The 9,365-nt window shown below is 43.4% G+C and overlaps 1 pseudogene; it reads right to left on the minus strand.

The window, feature by feature from the left end:
* LOC119434560 (vesicle-fusing ATPase 2-like) overlaps positions 1-8,822 on the minus strand; it is a 49,034-nt pseudogene extending 40,212 nt beyond the window's left edge.
* Positions 8,823-9,365: the final 543 nt, after the last annotated feature.

Raw genomic sequence — 9,365 nt, forward strand, 5'->3', positions numbered from 1 at the left:
GCAGAAAGAGCAGAAAACAAGACACACACACAAGAGAACCGTTCATAAAAAATCTGCAACAGAAAAAAAAAATAAAACGAAGGCAGCATACTAGTAAATCTAGTAAAGACTGTTGCATGTCCTGTTTAGACTACCAGCTCAGCAGTAAAAGCAGACAACAAAATACTAGAAATTGAATACAAATGAAATGATCTTGTGTCTAATTTCTTACGAGAATAATATATCTTGTATAACCAGCATCACATTTGCTCTCAAGATACCAGTCATAATGAGAATGTCACTTGCAGGCACTGATTAAAATAGCCATAGAGAGGAGAGCTGCTGCTGAAAGTAGCTTGCCTCCTGACACCATTGCTTTTGACATTTCATTTACTTCTATATTCACTATTAGTAAATCCTTTTTAAAAATTCTTGTGATATAACACTCCCTGGATGGCCTTTTAGAACTCGCTAGTGTACAAACAAAATTTCTGATGGGGCCAGTATACACTAACCACCGTATTTTATAACTTCGGATTTCATCGCAAAAACCAACATATAGACTGCCTGCAGTTGCTGATGTAGGCAGTATGTGGTGGTGCTGTTAACTGTAATCATGGCCAATTGGAGTTACCGGCTATATTCCCAGCACCATAGGAATACATGGGGCCAAGAACTTTTAATTTAATTTCTCATTATGCAGCGCAGTTATGAAGTGCCCATTTCGTGAGAAGTTTCTCTTACATTTTAGAAGAGCTTGGAAAACAAAGCAACAGCCATTTCAAACAAGGCATATTTTTTAAAACACAGGTCTAGTGGCAGAAGCAACACCCAATGTGCCTACCCCATCGGAATGGGAAATGACAAGCACTTTAACAGCATTTCATTTATTTTAACAATGATTAATGAAGTAGGAATTTTGTCAACAGCTGATTCAGGAAAATATCAGTAGGCAGAGGCATAAAATGGGAATGGGCTGGGAGCAATGGAGTGCACCATGCAAAATTGCGGTGCCAAGGTTAGACAAAACATGATCAATCGTTTCAAATTTACAGTATTTTATTATTCGCAGAGCACGACATTATACACAGACACGGCCCATCGTGAATACAATTTTATTCAACCTTGTTTTGCAAAAACTACATGTGATCGAAGCAGATGTTGAGCTTTTACTTTGCTGATACATAGACATTTTTGCTGAGGATGAAGGCTATGCAAATACACATCGAGGTGTTGACAAAATAAAGAAATACTGCCCAAGACACAGCAACAGAAATGTTGGCTAAGTCATATGGCAGCAAACTAGCAAGGAATTCAATGCACTTGACGTCAAGCATACGCTACTGACTGAGGAGAAAATGTAAATAAAAAAAAAGAAACAACAGCATGTATATCAAAATAGCACTGTATGCAGACAGCCACACACGCGTCTGTTCTATTCTTGGACATTGATACAGACACACGAACGTTTCTGCAAAAGGAACACTTAATTGCAAGGATGGAGGGTAACCACTGCATGACGATGGTTTTTTCGTTGCAATTCTACAGTAGCTCGGTGGGCTCTTGGGCTCTAGTGAATTGCATTTAGGTCATTTTGCATGTCTGTCAGTTAGACGAGCAACACAGCAAGAACAGATGCTGCTCAGATGCTGGCCTTATTTGTTCCTTTCTTGGTGATGTAGGTTTTTCGTATTTGCGTGATCCACCTTTCGCATTATAAATAGGAAAGCTAACTCCTCGACGAGCTTCTCTGGGAGTTTGTTCGGTTTTTTTCAAACTGCTCCAAGAGGCAGAAAGCAAAGCGTATACTGTGTACCCATTGTGTTTTGTTTTGCCGTCGCGAGAGGAGAGGTGTAGCTGAGTACAGCCGTGTCCCTCGCACTGCCACCAGCTGTTTCAATTAATGCTACCCAATGACTGCTAAAGAAACTACTTTTTCCTTGTTGCATCCATGGTGATATTGGTAAAAAATATGTGCAGACTTATCACAAGTGGGCTGCAAATGTTTCCTTTAGTTCTAGCTAACACTTTTGAATATAGCTTCCTGTACGTTGCTACCGCTCCCTTTCTTTTTCACCGAAATCTTCGCTGTGAAGAAGCATGCAGATAATGAAGACTAGGCAAGTTTTTAAATTGCAATGTTTGACACTAGCCTGGTATGTTTTCCACATTGTGGGTAAAAGCAAATGCCCAAGCAATATGCAACCACCAAACTGAACTGTCGCAGACGACGATGGCACCAACTCCCCAGCTCTCCTCAGACGTATGCCACACCCCTTTGATAAACTTGCAGCGAGTTTATATGCTTCAAATTCTTCTAACGTGATGATGTCTAGCTTTCTCTGGCACAAGGGTCAGGTGTGGCCAAAGAGCTGCAATTAACGCAGTCATTTTTATGAAGAACTTGAGAACCACAGCCCAATTCCACTTCTATTAAAATAAGAACCCCACCCCAATTCTACTTCTATTAAAATAGGGAATACGTTTTTTCTTCTAAATGCAATAAATTTTACTGAAATCATTAAAATGCTCTCCAACTTATAGCGTGCAGGTAGTCAGATAGGAAAACAAAGAACTAGGTCTAAAGTAGAACTTAATGATAACCACACTAATATTTAACGGCAACTCCAGCAATTTTCCATGTCAATGAACGAATGTCAATGGAATTCACTTAGTACATTCCTCTGTACACTTCCATCATATCCTAAAAAACGCAGGTTTGAGGGTTGTGCAGATTTTTTACGTATGAACTTTGCTAGTTCCCCCAAACCACCAGCCCAGCTACTGGCCACAAGGTGTTGTGATGTGAACGGCGGCATACACAGAACACATTAGGAATGAATAGCAGACGATAGTGTTGAGGAGCCAGTGATCGTGAGGTGATCAGTTTGGCGTGAGAAGTTGCTGTCGCAAGAAGTTACATTCTGTGTGGACAGGCAAGTGATGGGAGGCAAGTGGTGCTGCATGTTGGCTGCACGAACTTCAGCCCTCGCCAGCCACAATCACAGTTTGAGCCAATGCGATCGCTTTCTGCCGAGGTTAGACCTATCACAAGTGCAGACTTTGTGTGCCATACTACCGGCAAAGCTGAGCGACTGAACTGAAGCTAATTAAGCCATTAGGATGAAGAAAACTGCTTTTGTAGTTCAGTTTTGACCATACAAATTTGAAGTAAACTGTTTATTTCACACAGTGCACACACAAAAAGCGAAAACTGACAACACGGTGCACTATCAATATTTGAACACTGCCGTTCTCCAAGACTGCCAGTTGCGCTCGCCGTCATTTTCCTAAATTAAATGTGATTACTCACATGGGTGTATTTTTACGTATGTTATGCTGACTCATTATTTAGCTTCCAAAGTGCACTGTTTGCCTCTTATTCCAAATGGGCAACAAGTGGAAGCCCCTTCAATACAGCAGCTTAAACAACCACCTCGTTAGCTGCCAATGGTGTCAATACTGGCATCAATGTATCTGTGAGAAAATACGTATTCTCTAAACGATCTATGCGCAAAGTCTTAGTCTATGTCTACTTTATGGAACACATTAATTGTGTGCAAAACGAATATGAAAAATTATAAGTAGGCTGCATAACAATGTGTACTACAATCTTCCGCTCACTGTTTTCAAAGCTGTCCGGTCGCTCCCTACCAGCGCCACTCAGAGTGATGAGACTGTGCTTACATGAACGAAATCTGCGTGTCTTGCTATGTTCTGACATTATTTGATGTCATGGAGGCGCGGCTTGCGTTATAATCAAGTGAACGACGAGTGGTCGCTGTACCATGCCGATGCAAACAAATGCACTGGCCAGTGCTTTGGACACTCAGCGGTGTTCTTCCGGAGAAATTGTGCACTCTATAAATCAACATACAAATCTGGAAAGCAGTGCTCCACAACATATCATAGGGAGTATGCGAAATGCTTCCCGGAGAAGGGTAAAACACCTAAAATAACAAGCAGCACGTATCAAATCAGTGGTGAAGGCTACTCTTGGTCTTCAGGTTGCAGTGTGATGCATTGCGCTGGGCACTGGCTCTCGTGGTGGCGGCTCGAATGTGAACGACTATCATGGTTATTGAATTTATCAGAATCGTAGCTGTCACTGTTTGACAGGTTCAAAGGAAAGCCCCAAAGTAAAGTACCGCCATCCTTTGAACAACGCCACTTCCTCTCTCCTGTATCTCCGATTGGACGATGATAGCGCACGCTTTCATTTCTTTATATTTAGTTTTTTTTTCAGCCTCAGCGCCATGTCAAAAGTCCCTCTGCACAGCCGCCAGCGACGGCGGCGGCAGCGGCACGCGCGCCCAGCCTGAAAGCTTCAACGGGAATTTTCGAGGGGGCATCACCGTCGACTTGCTTTCGAAAGCAAAAAGTAAAGAAAAAAAAAGCGGTTTAGGAGAGGAGATGGCGGAGGAGAGAGGAGACAGCAATACTTTTCCGAAGGTAGAGGGGCTTTAGAGCAATGTAGCTGACGTTGTCACCCAAAGACAATGGTCTGGTGAAAAACGAATCAGCTGAGTGAGCATCTGCTCTACACCGCTTCCATTCTTCGCGCTAGCGGGACCAGCCTGCCTTACGTGCCTTCCCTGCCATCCCGCTGGTGCTCCACTCGCGACACTACACGAAGGTGTTTGCTCGGCTGCTCAGTCAGGTTTCGGTATTGTTTTTGTGATTTTTTGCTTATTAAAAATTATTTCCAAATTTGCAGAACAATTCTACTATCAGACGTGTGAATGGAAGGTGGCTCGGGAGCCTAAAAAATTCCACTACCTTGACATGGTCTAAAAATCACCGGTGTTGCCCTACGATCTAGAGAACTATGTGCTTGTGTAGAATTTTTAGAAACCGTGCTATTTCCTATAGCTTCAACCGTTTCACCTACAGCTTCACAAAGTTTCAGCAGTTTCACCTGAAAGGTGAAGCATTGATTGTGACAGCAAAGTATTAGACAACAACATGAAGTAACATCGTAGTTTTATTAGCTGTAGACAATGCAGTAACCGTTCGCTTACTAATTAAATTAACAAGCATGGTGACACGCGTGCAGGGCAAACATGAACAGATCTTTTTCAATGACAGGAACACTCACAATGCTGGCGTGATGAAGAGCGACAGCAGCGTCTTTATCGCAGCAGCAGTGCCCAGCCAACGCTACGTGCTGGCTCTAGCTTCAACGCATCTCCAAAGCTTGAGATTATGTGACTTCCAACACTAGGCGCCCGAAAACACAGTGCACACAAAGCCACCAGCTGTCTTGGCTAGCCTAGTCTTTACAACCACCGCAGATTACCTCCAAGATAGGGCATGCGTAGCCGGGCCATGTGCAGCAACAACCGAGAGAGAGAGCAATTGTGAAGAGGAAGAGGCGCCATTTCCTGCAACCCTTTAGGGAGCACGGCTCAGCACTTGGCTGCCCTGCCTGATATGCTCACCAGAAGGGGGGCTTATCCCTTTACCACTTAGTGCACACTCACCTACCCCGCCTTGTGCGTACAACACTGGGCGAGCAGTAAGACTGCACATCACGCCACCATCTGTTGCGTCCCGAATCGGCCGGGCGCATTCTTTGATGTTTCCCATCGAGGCAGGCCCTTTCATGAGTGTCGCCCAGACGGCGACAGTGCCAGACACTGACGAGACGGGCAAACAAGCGCCCCAACTCGGCAGTGTGCATTCTTTGAGTGCTTCCCCCGATTCCACCCCCTTCATCAGCGGCCGCCTACCTGGCGACGCGGCCCGACAGTGGCAGTGACGTTCGGACAAAGAAGCTCACCTAGAAGCGACCGACCACAACCGCCACCCTTCGTTAGAAGCGGGGATTAGCGTGAAGGCCATTCTCCCGACCCTGGCAAGATGGCCGTTGGAGGGCAAAAAACTAAGTCACCGATTTTCGTGGAAGGAGTGTCAACCACCTGCTTCCGGATTGCCTCGTCCTTGCTTCGAAGGTGAAACATTAGAGGCGGAGTTCGGTGAACAATACGACCCCTCTGATTGGTCGCATCAAGGTCATCTGATTCCCTAGCCGGGTCAACTAGGGAAGACCGATGTTTTATAAGGAGACACCTTGAGTGCAGTGGTGTCCTGACGTGTTCTGAAATGTGCTCAGACATGTAGTGAGCTGAGACTTTCAAAGTGCTTTCCCATGGAGTATGCTTTCAGATTTGGAGCCACTGTAAATTGTAAAATAAACCCTTTTTTTTTCTCTCGCTCTTACTCCCGGACGTACTCATCCCTCTGGCTGAAGGATCACCGGCCTAAACGCTACCCGAGTCTCAACACATCCCTCTTGGTTCACCCTCGGACGCTTTCTCTCACAGCTACAGCAAGCGGCACGCGATAGAATCTTATCGCACTTGGACTTTATACGGAACCCGAGAGCGACGGCGAAAATTTGCCTAGAGTGTTCCTATGGTTGCCATCGCAATAAAAAGCACCTTTTAAGTCAAAAGAGACATCCAAAAACAACAAAAAATGGCTTTATTTCTTGGCTACTATATCCACCTGCACAGTATAGCCAACATGCTATAGTCAAGCAAATGCAATAGTAACTTTCTTTTTTCACTGAAAGTCAACAAAGGTGAGTTCACAAGTTTAGCAGTTTGCTTAAGTTTTGCTCAAACAAAAAAAATAATATAGAAGAGTAACACATTGCCACATTCCTACCGGTGCCCAGCTATACGCTGGCAGTAATGAAGACGACGACCGACACGCTAGAGAGTGCGAGCCCTTACTAGCGACGAAGAGAAGACGCCCCTGAGAGTCTCTCGCTCGGATCCCATTATTCGAGTACGACGGAGTACTTCTTGAACTCTGTCAATAAAGCTCCTGTGCTCGGTGAACCATGACTTTATATTTAATGTGTACTAATTCCATGGCGATCTGTCACAACTGGTACAGAAACCATATGCCACTGAAGTTTTGAGAACAAGAAACGGGAAAAACAGACTGATTAATGAAGGCTTTAGCGTTACAATGAATCAAAAGGTTTTGATAAATGCTGCACTGATGAAAAAGACAGTATATGCATTTTGCACAGAAGAAAGAAGCTTACTCATACTAGCATTTCCACTCTCTCACAATATTCAGTGAAAAACAACACTCAATTCATAAGGAAACATACTCCCCTTGAGCAAAAGTACACGTGCCAGGGATTCCACGATAAAACCAATTTTCTTCTCTGCCTACGAATTTAACTTGAAATTGAGAACTGCAGTCCATTTTTGGCATCACAAACTTCCCAGTGCACTCGTCAATTTCAGTTGGCACGTCTGAATAACGAATAAATTCAGCTTTTTGGGGCAAGCATGTGGTCCATATACTTCTGCTCATGGGTGTGCATACAAGCTTAATGGAGCTTGTAAGAAAATGAAAAATGACACAAACATGTTAGAAGCTCAACAATCAAAGGGTTGCAAGGTTACATAGCACAAAACTAGCACAAATTTTAGGCATTTAAACACTATTGCAAACCAGAATTTAAATGAACAACAATGAAAACAATAATAATAATAAGGTTTAATATCACACAAAGACACTTGACAGTGATTAGTGCTGAAATGGGTGCTCTAAATGATGCAGCATTGGCCTGGCAATGTGCATAGTTAATGTACACAAGCTAAATACACTTCCAGAATAACTAACTGCACTGTACTGTGCGAGTAGGCTAATTAATCTGGCTTTGACAGTAACTGTCACCAATATTTGGCGAGTTGGTGGGTTTAATTTACTGCCACTGGCCTATTACTCAATGTTTATACGCTTCAGAACATTAAAAAAACATAATCTCTAGCCCTAGAAAAATCCATGTACTCCTGATGTTACCACCTGAGAGAAATGTAATGTGATGGCAAATGGGAGATTCTATCAATTGATGATCTCTCACCAGGCACTGAATGAACGTCAGTTTTCCATACAACACAGTGCGAGACATTTTCTGCGAGAATCCCACAAAGACTACATCCACATTATCTTCATGAGAAGTATTTTAGAGTAACTTGTATGATTCACAGTAACTTTTCCAAAAACCACAGTCTGTAACATACTGTAGGCACGGCCACAGTTGTCTTCCATAAACCAATGATTCAATTCATTATAGTAGATGCATACAGAAGATTAGTTTGATTTTGCTGCCTCCTTGCAGCTCGTAACACCAAGTCCAGCTCTGTGCTGCTCCCTCCAGGATATCACATTGACGCAACTCCCTCTCAGCCTCTGCCTTAGCATGATGAATAGTTTCACATTCTTCTGCTGTCGCCTTTTCCAAATGACACGTTTTCAATGCCCAAGTTCTACCGAATGAGTGGCACATTGCTTGGGCATTTCAACAGCCCGATATCCCCACACCTGCTCCAGCCTAGCGACAGTCTTTCCCCCTCCATAGCAGCTGCCTGCTCTTTTGGACAAGACCTCCATCATGCAAAGGTGGTGCATTAGGAAATGTGATCGGCACGACTTGGCGAGCGAACAGGTTGATGTTACGCTGTCACATTACATCAATGTAACCCCGTGTCTTCCTCCTCCCGACTCCTTGAACTATTTTGCATCACCCTTTGATCTATTCTTTCTCTTTGCTGTCAACCCCTCTCTCCCAGCTGTCTTTCATGACAACCCACAACGTTGAGCATCCTTGAATGATACATAATGCTACTGCATTAAACAGAGAAGGTCAAATTGAAATGTTTACTTACCATTGGCAAGCTGAAGCCCATGGTGCCTGGTCTGACCTTATCTGATGTCTTAATAGTAAATACAAACTTGTGGTTTGTTGTTGTCACTTCAACATGCCTGAAAAAGCAGCAGATGTTAGTTTTCAAGTGCATGTACATACAGAATGAAAAATGCAACAAGAAAAGCACTTATAACAGGTAACAGATTGCAAACATGTGTAACAAGTGCACAGTATAATAATCCACTACAAATGATCAGCAAAAAGGAGATTGTTGCTTAAGGTCATCCGCTACAGATGGCTGCTATTATGCTGCACCAGCGATAGTCTAAAGGTTATAGGAATAATGTTGCCCTGCTCAGAAGGAGTGTGACATGCTGCTAAAGAGCTAGAGGGTGCTTCTATTATGAGTAACAACTTAATATGAAAGTTTTTGCTGGTGAGCATAACCGCATTCATTCACATAGTGCAGCTTTGTATATGGCATTGGCATAAATTAAAGATTTCTTGTATGAAATGTGGAGGATAAGGCAACAGTATAAAATCAGCAAGAAAAAGGCCAGAAATGAAGTGGGAAGGGAGGCATACACTAAAACAAGAAATATGCAATAGTTAGTGCAATCGTTCACTGCACACTGCAATTTCGAGATGCGATGCAAGTCAGTGATGCTACACAGATGGCACTTCGGTTACCTTGTATCACGCAGAAAAT

The sequence above is a fragment of the Dermacentor silvarum genome, unplaced genomic scaffold (genome assembly GCF_013339745.2).
Source record: "Dermacentor silvarum isolate Dsil-2018 unplaced genomic scaffold, BIME_Dsil_1.4 Seq12783, whole genome shotgun sequence".
Taxonomy (NCBI): domain Eukaryota; kingdom Metazoa; phylum Arthropoda; class Arachnida; order Ixodida; family Ixodidae; genus Dermacentor; species Dermacentor silvarum.